This window comes from Phoenix dactylifera, chromosome 3 (assembly GCF_009389715.1).
Source record: "Phoenix dactylifera cultivar Barhee BC4 chromosome 3, palm_55x_up_171113_PBpolish2nd_filt_p, whole genome shotgun sequence".
NCBI lineage: Eukaryota > Viridiplantae > Streptophyta > Magnoliopsida > Arecales > Arecaceae > Phoenix > Phoenix dactylifera.
This window is the reverse complement of record NC_052394.1, coordinates 11595460-11611264: the sequence shown is the minus strand read 5'-3', so window position 1 is coordinate 11611264 and position 15805 is coordinate 11595460. Positions and strand designations below refer to the sequence as shown.

Here is a 15805-nt window from a genome sequence, read left to right as displayed (position 1 = left end):
CTATAGATTCATTACTCATGTATCATTGTCCCAGAAAGAATTTGTAAGGATTGGAAGCGAGAAAAAATTTTAGAAGCGAAAAGGAAGAGAAAGGAAAAATTTCTGAACTTGGGTCGACCCAACCCAAAATAGGGTCGACCCAACGTTGAGTCGACCCAAAAAAATTCTTGAGTCGACCCAACATCGGGACCCCACTGTTAAAAGGGGGACCCGTGAGCTTTTTTAGGGCACTGTTTGCCCTTGTCCTCTTCTGAAAACTCTATTCCCCACTCTCCAAACTCCTCCAATCAACTCCAAACGCTAGATTACTTCAAGATCTTGGAGAAATGGGACCCAAAAGAGCCGTAGCCAAGAGATCCGGGAGAGTCTCATGGATCCAACATGAGGAAAGAGAAGCTACAGAGCCATCTACAGTGTCTCCACAACGTGAGGCACGTGCAGAGCCACCTCCTCCTCCTTCCTCCTCAGTACAACTTGCAAAGTTTGCGGGGAGACCGGTTACAACGGGGAGAAGGATCCATTCCGAGTTCTTTAAACAAGAAGGGTTCCGTTTGGGGGAATGGATCCGAAGGCAAGGTTGGGAGTATCTTTGCTCCCTCGATGTGGTGATCTACCCCGGACTAGTTCAGGAGTTCTATGCCTTCCTCAAAACTGGAATGGGAGGGCTCATTTTGGAAGTTCGAGGAGTTAGGGTTCGAGTTTCCGAGGAGAGTTTGAGTGAGTTGCTTCATCTTCCCTGCGAAGGAGCAACTCCAGAAAAGCCAGAAAACAAGATGAGAGCCCTGCAGTTGATACTTGAGAATGAAGACTTCGACTTTTCGGAGAAGGTAATAGCGAGCTCTCTATCTGCAGAAATGAGGTTGTTGCTCAGCATCATAAATAGGATTCTATTTCTGAAGAGCGGGAGATTCGATCTCATTACAGAGCGAGATCTAGTAGTGATGGAGCATATTATTCAGGGTATTCCTCTGAATCTCCCGGCCATGATACTGAGGCAGATGAGGAAGGTGATCTGCAACTCCAGAGTATCCCTGCCTTATGGTATGATACTCACCTTGATCTTCCGACAGCACGACATATCTGTCGAGGGGGAGATCTTCAGGCATCTGCTTCATACTGATACATACACTGCACGATCACTTATTCGCATGGGCTATGAGAAAGTGAACGGGCAGTGGGTTCATACTAGAGCAGGGATTCAGGGTGATGCACCAGAGGGTGATGCACCAGATATTGGAGACCCTATCCCTGAGGATGAGGAGCATATGGATCATCCTACTGCACCTTCAGAGGCTGGACCATCGTCATCTGTTCCTGCAGGAGATACAGATGAGTTCTGGAGTAGGATGACAGAGCTTATGTCAGCTCAGGCGAGGACTATCACTGATGGGCTGACGAGCAGATTAGACATCATGTCTGCTGAGATCAGTGATCTGAGGGAGCAGATAGGAGCTCTACGGAGAGAGAGAGAGACTCATGGACCATCTGTGCCACAGGTTGCTGAGTCAGAGATTTCGGCACAGAGTCATCCAGCTCATCATGCTCCACGCCAGACTCAGTCTCATCAGGCTCGACCTCCCCTCGCCACGTACGCTAGGAGGATGAGGACTAGATCCCAGCTATTAGATACTCCCTAGGCTGATATTAGTATTTCTGTTTAGAGCCTAGGATAGGTATCTAGTTCTCATATGTATTTTGTGTTTATCATGTATTTTGAACTTTGATTGAGGAACATTGTATTTACTTTTATTTTTGGCATTATTGTACTAAAATGTTCCTATTTTGATCAATGAAGTTTGAATGTTTGTTACTTATTATACCTATTTGATGATAACAAAAAGGAGGAGAAGTAAAGAAAGAAAAATAAGTTGTGTAAGAAAAGAGAAATAAGTTGTAAAACATTGAAAATTATAATGGGAAAGCATATACATTTAAGGAGGAGCAATTTGTAACAATGAAAATGATCAAATCTAAAATTTCTATTGAATTTCAGAATTTGGCACATAGAATTTCAGAATTTGGCACGCACCTTTCACACCTCGATACATAACCTGAAACTCATGCTTTATCTCAAATTTTTGGAGTTTCATCTTTAATGAAATATAAATGAAAGGGGGAGCAATTCAAAAAGTCAAATTGGAAACATTTGAATGACATAGGGGGAGACTTCACTCTCATATTTGAAAAGCTGAAATTCAGCAATTTGAGCCCTTTTAAAAACTGATTTTAAGATAAGTATCAATAGGCTCATACTCTATATTTTGTAATCATCAAAAAGGGGAAGATTGAGGATGATAGTGTTATTTTGATGATTAACAAGCAACAATCAAGAGTATGCCACAAGTTAATTCGATACTTCATTTATAAGTCTGTTACTCTCAGTATATTTGTATAAATGCATTTCATTGTTTATTTGGATGAATCTAACCTTGAGTTGCAGCAAAGTGTGGATTGAGTCGACCCCAAGGATGATTGGGTCGACCCCGGTACATCAAGAAAGCATTTAGCACACTTCTGCAAAAATGGCACAGATGAACAGTAAGTTGGGTCGACCCAAGGAAAGCATGAGTCGACCCAAACCTCAAGCCTCTCAAATACATGACAGAAAATGGCTCTCTGGAAATACTGAGAGGGTCGACCCAAGATGAAGTTGAGTCGACCCAAGCTTGAGTCAACCCAAACACTGAGAGGGTCGACCCAAAGACAATGATAGAATACATGACAGAAAAGGTTCTCTGGAAACCCTGAGAGGGTCGACCCAAGAATAAGTTGAGTCGACCCAACTGAACCTTGAGTCGACCCAAAGAAATGTTGAGTCGACCCAAGTGAAGGAAGGCTGAATTGCAAGTTTCTGTAGTTCTGAGAGGGTCGACCCAAGGAAAGGTTGAGTCGACCCAAGTGAAAGTTGGGTCGACCCAAGGACAGGTTGAGCCGACCCAAACACGGGCAGAAGCATAACGGCTAGTTCTGCAGAAGTACTTTTTGTCCTTCCAATAGTGAGTAACGGCTAGTTTTTGAATTCTAACTATTGGCGCTTGTCCAATGGATGAAAGAAACTATTTAAAGTGGCATTATTCATCAGAGAGAATATCCTTTTTGCAAAATATCAAAGAGTACACAAGAAAGACAAAGTGCCCTAATCTTCTACATTCAAGTGCTTCATTCAAGAGTCAAAAGAAAATGGTTGAGCAGATTCCAAGAGTCATTAAGAGCTCCATCCACCCTTGAAGAGTGAAGCATCCTTGACAAAGAAGAGAGAAGTCACATCAAGCGATAACTATTCTCTAAACTCTTCTTTGTAGATTATATTGTTATATTTGCTCATCTAGGAGCTTAAATCTTCTTACTTCGTTTATTAAACTCCTTGTAAAGGTTAGTTGGTAAGCCCGCAAAACCAACGGTGTAGGTTGATTGGTGAACCCGTAAAACCAATTGTAAAGGTTCGTTGGTGAGCCCAGAAAACCAACATATGTTCGTTGGTGAGCCCGTAAAACCAACATAGGTTTTTGGTGAACCCGGAAAACCAAAGTGTAAAGGTTTTTGGATTGTGAGCCCGGAAAACAATCCAACTGTAATCCGCGGGATTATAGTGAATTCTCAAGGGGTCGCTTGGGGAGTGGACGTAGGTGCTTAGGAGAGCACCGAACCACTATACTTCTTGTTGTTTGTATTATGATTTGTTTAATTCCACTAACTCATCAATTAATATAAGTAAGATAGTTAAAATTAAGAGAAACCAATTCACCCCCCCCTTTGGCTTGTCACCTTGGGCAACAGGCTTTAACTCAAGTTTAGTTGGAGAATCAATGGAAGGACAAAGTGGTGCGCTAGCAATAGGGGGAAGAGGTTCAGGTCGGATCTTCCAAGGAAGAAAACTCATGGGAGATTGATTGTCGAGTAAGATGTTGACTTCTTCTATGGCCTTGTCTATGTTAAAGTTGTCAATGTCAAAATGGGCCAAGCATGCCTCTAGGGGGTCATCTGCTAAGATATAGGGAAGGGCTTCCTCTACAAGATCATCCATTTCATCAATTAGGCAACACCCGTCTTCCCTCACATGTTGGTCAGCGGCATGAAACACATTCAACTGAATTTTCATGTTCCCAAATGATATATCCATTGCCCCAGTTCTACAGTTGATACATGCATTGGCTGTAGCTAAAAAGGGACGACCAAGAATCACAGAGATTTGTTTTTTAAGGTTGGGCACATGTTCCATGTCAAGGACGATAAAATCTACTGGAAAATAGAATTTGTCTACCTTGATAAGAACATCTTCAATCATCCCCCTTGGCATCTTCACCGATCGATCAGCCAATTGTAAAGATACCGAGGTAGGTTTCAATTCACCCAACCCAAATTTTTCATAGACTGAATAGGGTAGAAGATTCACACTGCCCCTAGATCTAAAAGTGCTCGATCAATGAAGTTATCTCCTATGACACAGGAAATAGTGGGAGCGCCAGGATCTTTGAATTTTGGAGGGGTGTTGTGTTGGAGAATGGAACTTACCTGCTCAGTTAGGAGGACCTTTTTAGGCACATGTGTCCTAGATTTCCGCTTTTGGGTGCAAAGGTCATTGAGAAATTTGGCATAGGAGGGAACTTGTTTAATGGCATCAAGGAGTGGGAGGTTGATTTTAACTTGTTTGAAGACCTCCATCATCTCTTCTAATGAAGTTCCCTTCTTGCCAAAGGGAGAGGGTGCATTAAGTGCTTCAGGGAATGGAGCCTTTGGAATGTGGGTTGTGGCAGATGGTGGACTAGCTGAAAAAGGTTTTGGGTTTTCATGTGATACATTCCTCTCCTCTTCTTCACCTTCCTTATTGTTACCCTCCCCAACCTTATTATCTATTATACGTCCACTCCTTAGGGTAGTCAAAGCATTAGCTTGCTCATGATTTAGTCGAGTTTCTTGAGCCACGTATTGTCCCCTAGGATTACTCATTGGTTGACTTGGAAGCTTACCTTCCTCTCGCTTGTTTAATGCATTGGCTAGTTGACCCATTTGGGATTCTAGCTTAGCAATTGATTGCGTGTGAGAGTGCAATAGTTGTGTGTTTGCCTCCAAACCTTGAAGGGCAGTCAACACTTTCTCCTCAAAGGCTGTATTTCTTTGGGTTGGAGGAGGAGGGTGTTGAAATTGATTTGAGGGACGGTAGAGATGAAAATTCTGAGGATTTTGAAAATTTTGGGAGTAGGGTTAGGCAGTATTCGAAGCTTGCTGCCTCCAAGAAAAATTTGGATGATTCCGCCATCCTGGATTATATGTATTGAAAAATGGGTCATTATCCGGTCTGGGCTGTGTTTGGGCAGCATTGATGTGTTCTTGCACGAGTTCGGGAAATTGGGGTGCTGAGGGGCACTCATGAATGGGGTGCGATGGGCTAGAACAGATAGCACACACTTGTGCTTGGGTAGAGCTAACGATATGTCCCCCTATCATCAATTGATCAATCTTATGGGACAATGCATCTACCTTGCTAGACAGGTCCATGGAATGACTTATTTCACAAATGGTCCCTCTTCTTTGAGAACTCGGAGGTGCTTGACGAGAACAGGAAGCATGGTGGAGGGAGTTTTCATTAAGATTTTCAAATAATTGCCATGCTTCATGCTCATTTTGAAGCATGAAAGTCCCCTCGCATGCAGCATCGATCATCTGACGGTTTCGTTCAGTCAATCCGTCATAGAAACATTGCACTAGCTGCCACTTAGGTATTTGATGATGAGGGCATTTACGGATTAGGTCCTGAAATCTCTCCCAGGTTTCATGAAATTCTTCTCCCTCAGTTTGGGAGAAGCTTATGATGGCACGTCTAAACTGGTTCGTTCTTCCTATGGGAAAGTATTTTTTAAGGAATTCTTGTTGCATTTGATCCCAAGAACGAATCGAGTTAGCTTCTAAAGAATTCAGCCATTGTTTGGCTCTATCTTTAAGGGAGAAAGGGAATAATCTAAGTTTCAGAGCATCATCAGTGAAGTTCTGAATCTTGATAGTGGTGCAAATCTCAAGGAATTCATCTAGGTGTTTATATGGTTCTTCGTTGGTGAGCCCATAAAAAGATGGGAGCATTTGGATCACACTAGACTTTATTTCGTATTGTACAGCTGCTACTTTAGGTAATCGAATGCAAGATGGGGAAGTGTAAATGGTGGGAGTAAAGTACTCCCTCAGGAGTTTGGGTTGTTCTTCAGCCATCTCAGGGGGTGGGAATGATTCTAAGGTTTTGATCTCAGCTCGAATATTTCTAAGGGTCCGTTCTATTTCAGGGTCAAAAGATAATAGGTCATGTACTCTAGAACGACTCCCTTGCATACACTAGTACTTGATCAATCAAGCATGCAATAAAAGAAAAACACATAAATTCTTGTATTTGTCCTAAAATCACTAGACAGCTCCTAACTGGTTTGAAGAGGGCACCTAAGCCTCCAATCCGGTCTAATGAACCGAGTTGACCAGGTAAGCTTCCAGATAAGTGGAGGGGTCACGATGCGTTCGCAAAGGTCCCACTTAAAACCCACTTGCCTCGAACAGATGAACTGTCTCCCTTATAGGGACAAAGCTTGCCTAGACATCAACTAAGCCACAGAGCGAAATTGGTGCAACTTTCGGTGATCTTCGTCCTATTGAGCTCAAATGTTCCTAGGAGCCAACGTCTAATTGATTTTAATTAAAGTGACACTATGTGAGATTGAATTCATCTAAGTTGGGCAAGAATCTGGTGATGAAATTCGGCTCTTATCTTGTTGGGGTGATTGCCCTTACTATGTGCGGATTAATTTGTGTATGTGTATCAAGCATGTATTCATACTTTTGCTGAAATTAAAATCAAGCAATCACCCCAAAATTTCAAGCTAATAATTAATTTAAATAAGAAAGGTTTAGAGGTTACCAAAGGGAATTTCCCCAGCAATTTAAAATTTTTTTTAGGCAAACCTCTAAAGCATTCCTTTTTGATGGCCAGATCTTCTCTTCGATTCCTGATCAAATAAGACCAAAAGAAAAATTAAAAAAGAAAAAAATTAGTAGAAGAGAAAAAGGAGATAAGAAAAGTAACAATAATAGAAAATAATTTTTTTATTTTATTTTAGATATATATCTGTTTTTTTGAATTTTTTTTAATTAACAATTTTTTTTAATGATAGAAAAAATAACTATGCTAGCAATCTCCGGCAACGGCGCCAAAAATTGATCGGTTATTTCAATTTCAAAAATAAACCACGCAATAGCACGTATCCTGTAGGATAGTGATTACGGGTGTCGGTCCATAGGGATTGGAGATAAGTTATTTTTCTTTTAAAAATAAATCACGAAGAAGAATTTGCTAACTTGATTTAACTAAATTAAACTATGAGTGCGAATTAGAATTTATCAGAATAAATGGATCTAGGGTTTGGAGTCCACCACATAGCATTGCATCAGGGTTTGTATTCTTTATTTTTTTTTAAATCTTTTGGAGAGGCATGCAATATTGGCTACAAGCCTTTTAAAATAAAAGCATAAAGAGTTTTAAGAAAATCCATCTTCGGTATAGCAAGAAGTGTCTACCTAATTATGCTAACCTAGGGTGCAGTACACCTCATCTTCCTAGGCATGGATTATCTTAGACTACTTTAAGCAACATGAATAATAAATAGCATGCTCAAAGTTTAAACATCATAAAAGAATTTTTCATTGATAATAAGAATTTAAACAAGCTCCAAAATAATAAAGAAAATAAGAACTACAATGCCCTGTAACATTGCTAGAGCTTCATCCAGCCCTAGACTAGACGTTTAGCCGAGCATGGCTTCCGGACGACCTCCCATCTTCAAATGAAATTGATCACGAGCATGGTTAAATGCTAGGCGGATTCCGTGGATGATGGAGTTAATCCGAATGGGAGGAAGGTTGCGGATGCTTGCAAGATTTGAGTGCGAACGGGAGGGATCCGGAAGAAAATCTGGGAGAAGATCAAATCTGGAACAAGAAATGAGGGTGATGGTGCTCACGGGATGCTCGGACGCAATTGAACGCGAACGGGAGGGGTCCGGAGGCGATCAAAAATTGGATGCGGCTGAGCTGGGAGGTATGCTCTATTTTGAAACAGGGGGAAAACATGTGGATTTGAGCCGTGAGCTGGGATGCTGGGATACGATCGAGATGCGGGTTATTCGTGGAAGGAGATTTGAGAGGATAAGCTTGCTTCGGTTTGCTGGGAAGGAAAGGGATGATCTGCCGATTTGAATCGCGGAAGCGGGGGAGGGGAGGACGTGGAACAGGGGATTCTTATCCGTGGGAGATGAAAATGTTTAGATTCAGAATCGGATGGAAATAAATCTTTGGGAAGACGGTGCTTGGATTGCGGATGCTGGGAGGATTGCATTGCGGGAGGAGATCACGTTTGAAGCAAAGAATCTGGGAGGACGGGGTTGAATGGGAATGGGAGTGATCATGCGGCTTGTTCTGAAACAGGGGAGGAGAAGAGAATAAATAATGATGTGGGAGATGAATGCGTGAGGGGTGATATGAGAATTATTAAATAATGATGTGGGAGATGAATGCGTGAGGGGTGATATGAGAATTATTATATATATATTATCTCTTTTTTTAGAAAGGTAGTTGGGGTCCACTCGTGTAGGTTGGGAGGGCTCTGTTCTGAAAGAAAGTTTGGATACGTGAAGAAAATGGGAGAGACCTCTGTTTTGTTAAGTTGGGAAGCTTGGTGCACACGAAAAAGATGACGTAGACAAAAGGATGGGTAACTTCATGCAAATGGGGAAGAAAGCAATCCACACATGGAACTGATTGGGACTAATTCGTGAATGGGGTGACTCGACCTGCACACACATTAGACTAAATCAATATAGAAAATTAAACCAAACTTGAATTACCTCTAATAATTTATTAAAATGCAATGACGAGGGGAAACACATTTTCTTCTATTAATATTTAAAATATGTGCATAACAATAATAATAAGTGCTATGTAAAATAGATAAATTTGTACATTATTTAGCGCTTATCAAGTATCCATCGTATTAAGCGTGGTTTGGCCTCTTTCTTATCCAGCAAATATTTTAGCGCTGCATGATCTGTAAAGATAACAATAGAAGCACCAAGGATATAAGAGCGAAATTTGTCTAATGCAAATACTACTGCAAGCAATTTCTTCTCGGTGGTGGTGTAATTCATTTGAGCATCGTTCAAGATTTTGCTTGCATAGTAAATGACATAATGCTTATTATCCTTGCGTTGTCCCAGGACAGCTCCTATCGCATAGTCGCTAGCATCACACATGATCTCAAAAGATAATGACCAATCACGTGGTCGCACGATGGGTGCAGTGCTAAGCATAGCCTTCAATTTTTTGAATGCCTCTTGACATGTTTCAGTCCAATTGAACGGTGTATCAAGGGATAGGAGGTTACATAATGGTCGAGCTATGACACTAAAGTCCTTGATGAACCTTCTATAAAATCCTGCGTGACCCAAAAATGATCTAACATCTCTAACTGTCTTGGGTGCAGGTAGCTTGGCGATTAAATCAATCTTAGCTCTATCAACTTCCATGCCCTTCGATGAAATAATATGTCCTAGGACAATTCCCTTTGGCACCAGAAGTGGCATTTCTTTCAATTTAGTATCAGATTCTTTTCCATGCATCGAGCTAAAACTGCTTGTAAATGTAATAAACAATCATCAAAAGAATCGCCAAAAATAGAGAAATCATCCATAAACACTTCTAAAAATTTCTCGATCATTTCTTCAAAAATGATGAGCATACACCTTTGGAATGTTGCAGGTGCATTACACAACCCGAATGGCATCCGATGGAACGCGAATGTGCCAAAAGGACAAGTGAAGGTAGTCTTCTCTTGATCCTCATGTGAAATTTTAATTTGGTAGTACCCGGAGTAGCCATCGAAAAAACAATAGAATTTGTGTCCTGCAACTCTTTCCAAAACTTGGTCTAGGAAGGGTATGGGAAAGTGATCCTTCCTAGTGACCAAATTCAATTTTCGGTAGTCAACACACATGCGCCAACTCGTCGGAACACGAGTTGGAACTAGTTCACCCTGCTCATTTTTGACTACCGTCAGACCCGCTTTCTTAGGAACGACTTGAGTAGGACTTACCCACTTGCTGTCGGAAATTGGGTAAATAATACCCACGTCAAGCAACTTGAGGACTTCTGCTTTAACCACATCTCTCATCGTAGGATTCAACCTGCATTGCATTTGCCTTGTGGTTTTGGCATTGTCCTCCAAATATATCCGGTGCGTGCAAATTAAAGGGCTAATCTCCTTCAAGTCGGCAATAGACCACCCTAAAGCTCCCTTATAATTCTTTAGAACACCAAGTAATTTTCTTTCTTGGGCATGATCCAGATCAGATGAGATGATTATAGAAAATGTGTCCTCGGGTCCAAGAAAGGTATACTTGAGTTCCTTCGGTAAAGGTTTCAACTTGAGCTTAGGTGTTTGTTCATGGGATGGTACTATCTTTGCTTTTCGAGGTGGCAACTGTTCAAATTCCTCTATTCGCGGTCTCCACCCATTGACCATCATAACATTCAAATTATCTAAAACAGGTGGGACCACATCATCAGCAGTACCTTCAGAACACCAATCTATCAAACCATTGTCGGCCGATTCAATAAATGTTTCTTTTAACAGATATTCTTCCGCAATGGTTTCAACCCATTCAACTTCTTTACTTTCTTCATGATCACTGGGTTGTTTACTTATACTAAAGAAGTTCAGTTTCAAGGTCATATTGCCAAAAGAAAGCTTTATGATACCATTCCTACAATTGATCAATGCCTTAGAAGTTGCAAGGAATGGACGTCCTAAGATGACCAGAATCTGAGATGGTGAATTGGAAGCCGGATGTGTGTCCAGTACGATAAAGTCGACAGGAAAATAGAACTTGTCTACTTGGACCAACACATCTTCGATAATTCCTCTAGGAACCTTCACTGACCTGTCAGCTAATTGTAAGATCACAGTTGTTGGCTTCAACTCACCCAAACCGAGTTGCTCATATACCGTATATGGCAACAAGTTCACACTCGCTCCTAAATCTAGCAATGCTCGCTCAATCCTAAAATTGCCAATGATGCACGAGATAGTTGGGCAACCTGGATCCTTATATTTAGGAAGAATGTTATGCTGTAAAATTGCACTCATATTTTCAGCCAGAAATGCCTTCTTCTTGACATTTAAATGACGCTTGACCGTGCACAAATCTTTTAAAAATTTTGCATAGGAAGGCACTTGTTTGATTGCATCAAGAAGAGGTACATCAATTTTTACTTGCTTAAAAAGCTCAAGAATTTCAGAGTTTGGTTCAAGCTTTTGCAAGGGCTTTAATCTTTGTGGAAATGGTGCAGGAAAAGGACATTTGATTTTTTCAGTAGATGTTGGTGCTTCAGTTTCTTCGTTATCCTTTTATTTTGTCTTTAAAGGGTCAGAATCAGGTATAGCTCAAGTTTGTTCTGGAACTGGATGGTCAATAACTTTTCCACTTCGCAAAGTTATTATACTCTTCGCTTGTTCTTTATGCGAAGTTGAAGATGATGCATTGCTACCGCCGTAGACTTGAGGGTTAGGTTGTGGTTGAGCTGGTAGCTTACCCTTCTCTTGAGCACTTAAAGCAGTGGTCAGCGTTGTCAGTTGATTTCTTAATTCATCATTGATTTTAGCTTCACCTTGCATGAAAGATTGCAAAGTTTCTTCGAGACTGGATTTTTGAGGGGGTGCGTATGCATAATGAGGTTGCGGAGGTGGAGGAGTTGGGTTATATACTTGTTGAGGTTGGTCATTCCTCCACCTGAAATTTGGATGGTTCTTCCATCCAGGGTTGTAAGTACCCGAAAAAGGATTATTGAAAGATTTTTGATAGGTATTCATAACATTGGCCTGATCGTGCAAGACTTCTTTGAATGCGGGTATTGTAGGGCAATCAGTGGTGAGATGGCCAGGCATCTCACAAATCCTACAACACTCGCTGTTATGTTCTACGGTCTTGACGGGTTCAATCCTTCTAAGTTCAATTTCCTCTACCTTCCTAGTAAGGGCTGCCATTTTAGCCTGAATATCATCCTGAGTACTAAGGTTGTTGTTGCCCAAGGTGACAACCCAAGAGGGGGGGTGAATTGGGTTTTCTAAAAATTATGTTCCCTAATTTTTACATTGAATAGAATGCAGCGGAATAATAAGATGTTATTTACTTAAGCTCTAGGCAATTACAAGTAAAGCAGTGGAAAATTAAGCTAGAGCAATTATACTATGGCTTTAGGGTGCAATTGATCTAAAATTAACTTTTAGTTGTATGATCAATTTTAATCTATGTGTATGGTAAGAATGGAGTGGAAGCTAAGCAAATTCTAAACAATCACTTATAACTCTATAGAAAACAAAGCTAGAGATATTACACAATCAAGCATGAATGTAAGGCATGAAATACAAGAGATAAGGCATCACAAACACAAAGATGTATAGTGGTTCGGTGCACCCCAGCACCTACATCCACTCCCCAAGACCTCTTGGGAATTTCACTATAATCCCTCAGATTACAGTCGGTTGTTTTACAAGCTCACAACCCAACTTGTTGTTTTGCGAGATCACAACGAACTCGGTCGGTTTTCACAGGCTCACCGACTAGAACCAACCGATTGTTTTTCACGGGCTCACAATCCAACCCAGTTGGTTTTCCCAAAGGCTCACCAACCACAACCTTACAACGATTGTTTTCCGGGTTTACAATCAACCCAGTTGGTTTTTCCAAAGGCTCACCAACCACAACCTTACAAAGTTGGTTTTTCCTTTGGCTCACCAACAAACCTTAACCCCTTGATTCAATCTCTTGATTGAATCAAGTTACAAGATAATAGAGCAAGAGTTTAAATCAAATACAAGCTTCTCAAATAAGCAAATATAGCAAATATAAATAAGTAAAGTAAAGAGATGAAGCCCTCAAACAAATTTGTAGATGGAGGAACTCGGCTTCTTCTTTACTTGACCCTCTTCTGATTTTGCACGAAGTAGAGGATCACCGAGGCAGCACACAGATGGAGAGGAAGCTTTGGGATTCACTTGGATACTCTTCTTCTCTCTATTTTACTTTGAATGGCCCTTTTGTGCTTATGGAAGATTTCTCTTGTAATCTCTTTGAAATCTCTTCCCTAAATGTTCTCTCCCACTTCCATACTCTCTTTCCTAGCTCTCCTCTTGATTTTATAGCTTTAGAGGGAGTGCAAACAAAAATCTAGCCGTTAGAGACAAAAATAGAGCCGTTGGAATCAAGAAAAAACTAGCCGTTATGCCTCCCAGCGTGCTCGAGTCGACTCGGCTGAAGTAGGAGTCGACTCAGCTGAAACATGAGTCGATCTGTGAATAGTAGTCTGCCGGCACTGTGGCTGGGAGTCGGCTCCGCACTGTAGCGCTGAAGTTGGAGTCGGCTCGAGATCACTGTAGCGCTGAAAATCAACTCTATATCTTTTTGTTTGTTCTCAGTCGGAGTCGACTCGTAGAGTATCGGAGTCGACTCGAGCACTGTTTCTTGAAACTCTAGAGTGCCAGAGTCGACTCCAAACTTCCCGGAGTCGACTCGAGGACTATTCTTTTGAATCTTTCTTTGAATTTGCTCCTCCAACTTAAATCCTTGGAACTTGAAACTTGGGCCAATAAATTGTAGCTTTCTTCTAACTTTTCTTGAGAGCTTTTGAGGCCTTCTTGTATTTTTCCAACTTGCTATGTTCCTTGCAAAATAAATTATCTTTCTTCTTGCAACACAAACATTAGTAATTATACTTAAAGGTTTTGTGATCATCAAAATCAATCTTTAACTCAATCTTTGGATCATCAGTCTCCCTCTTTTTGATGATGACAAAACTTGTAGTATGTGCAATATAAAATATATTGTGTTCTAGGACTAATGCATAGCTAAGTTGCATGAAGTAGAAAACATATATATTTAAAACATACTTCATGATAATGCTTTAGATTTAATCAGCTTAACACAATCAACATATTTCAATTTAAGCTGATTTGTATTCAATTCAAAACATAAAGCATTATGAGCATATACTTAGATATTTCTCTCCCTTTTTGACAACATCAAAAAGGTTGCAAGATAATGAAACATTAAGCACAAAGATAAGAATACTCAAATATTTTTTTTTCTTTTTGTACTCTGATTTGCATGTCAAATTATTGCAAGAATATGAATCATATAACTCAAGGCAATAATGTTAGAAAAAGATTAATGAGCATAGATCAGAGCCAATTATAATGAGAACACATCGAATGTGGTTCCAAAGATAGTTTTCAAATCAAGTGTAGGTGGAAATTTTCTCAAGTTAATTCAAGAAGTACCAAAAATGATATTCAAAGAAAGCACGAATGAAAATCTAATCATTCTTTAATAATAAGTATGAAAGCTTGTTCATTTAAGATCTTTTGCCCAATATATTAAGTATTTTAGCAGCATGAGAGCAATTGAACTAATTTTCTTTTTGGAGTATAATAGCAATATATTAAGTATGATTTCAAAGTTCTTTTATTCCTTTAAAAATAAGTACATTTTGATACATATAATAATGAATTGGCACAAAATTGAAGTTCTAAAGAGCAAGCCAATAAGAACGCATTAGTGAATTCCAAAATAGATTTTCTAAGAGTTACTCAGTGAAATTTAATATTATTCGGTGTTCTTAAGCTAGAGGCTCTTAAGATCAACTGTTTGAATTGCAATTAGGATCACTTCTTATTCGGTGTTCTTTCTCTCTCCTTTAGTTATGGATTTATGCGATTAAGTTCCATATGATCTCTTCCTCTAAAATTTTCTTTCTTCCCCTTAATTATTCATTCCATTTAAGAGTTTAAAATTTGAAGATAGTGTCCAATAAAATTGTTAAACTCGAAAATATATGTTCAATATATTCTATTTCCATAAAGCTCAAATTTTGAGATAAAACAACCTTTATACAACTCATCTCAAGGTACAAGCTTATTATGTATTCATGAAGTCATGCAACACAATGAGGTTCATCAAAATCAATCCATAAAATTCAAGGTATGCATCAAATTAAAGTAACTTTAGGATAAGATACTGAATATCTAAAGCTCCCCCTCAAAAGATGCATTCTTCTTTAATCATTCTTTTCTTTTGTTGAATTTCAGATTTTAATGATAAACGTGAATAAAACTGAAACTTTATGATATCAAGAATGTAGAGTGATCTAGAATTATTCAAAATTTATAGCAATCACTCCTTTTAATCTTTCAAGAACAAGTTATGCTTCCTCTTAATTTTTGAGAAAATGTACTGAAATATTAATCAGAAAATGATTCATTGGAAGCTCAAATTCTTTCAAAAGCATTTACATTTTCTTTCTTTTAAGAATCATTTGAGTGAGCTGAAATGTTTCTAGACTTAAGATCATTCACTCTCTTAATAATATATATATATATATATATTGATGAAATTCTTTAATAATGTAGGAGAGAAAAACATATAGATGATCATTGAAGTATATATTTATAGAACTCAATTTCTTAATCATAGTTTTTCAGCATGTATACATGAAGCACAATAAATCTTTTTAATATCAAAATAAAATCATATATTTAAAAATATTTGTTTGCAATTAAGATCATTGAAAGACACATTATTTAGACTAATATTAGTACACTTTAAGGGTAAGAAAAGATATGTTTCGGATGCGTATCGAGACAATCAACCAAGGCGTCAAAATTAATTCTGTTTTTTTTATATTAAAATTTTTATTTAGAAATCATATTGAGCTATTCTCCTGA

General features: G+C 39.3%; 1 non-coding gene across 1 annotated transcript; it reads left to right on the top strand.

Moving 5' to 3' along the window:
• The first annotated feature begins 5719 nt into the window (after nt 1–5719).
• On the top strand, nt 5720–5825 carry LOC120110344. The gene has a single exon (XR_005511286.1). It is a non-coding gene; the product is annotated as a small nucleolar RNA R71 (small nucleolar RNA).
• The last annotated feature ends 9980 nt before the right edge of the window (nt 5826–15805 follow it).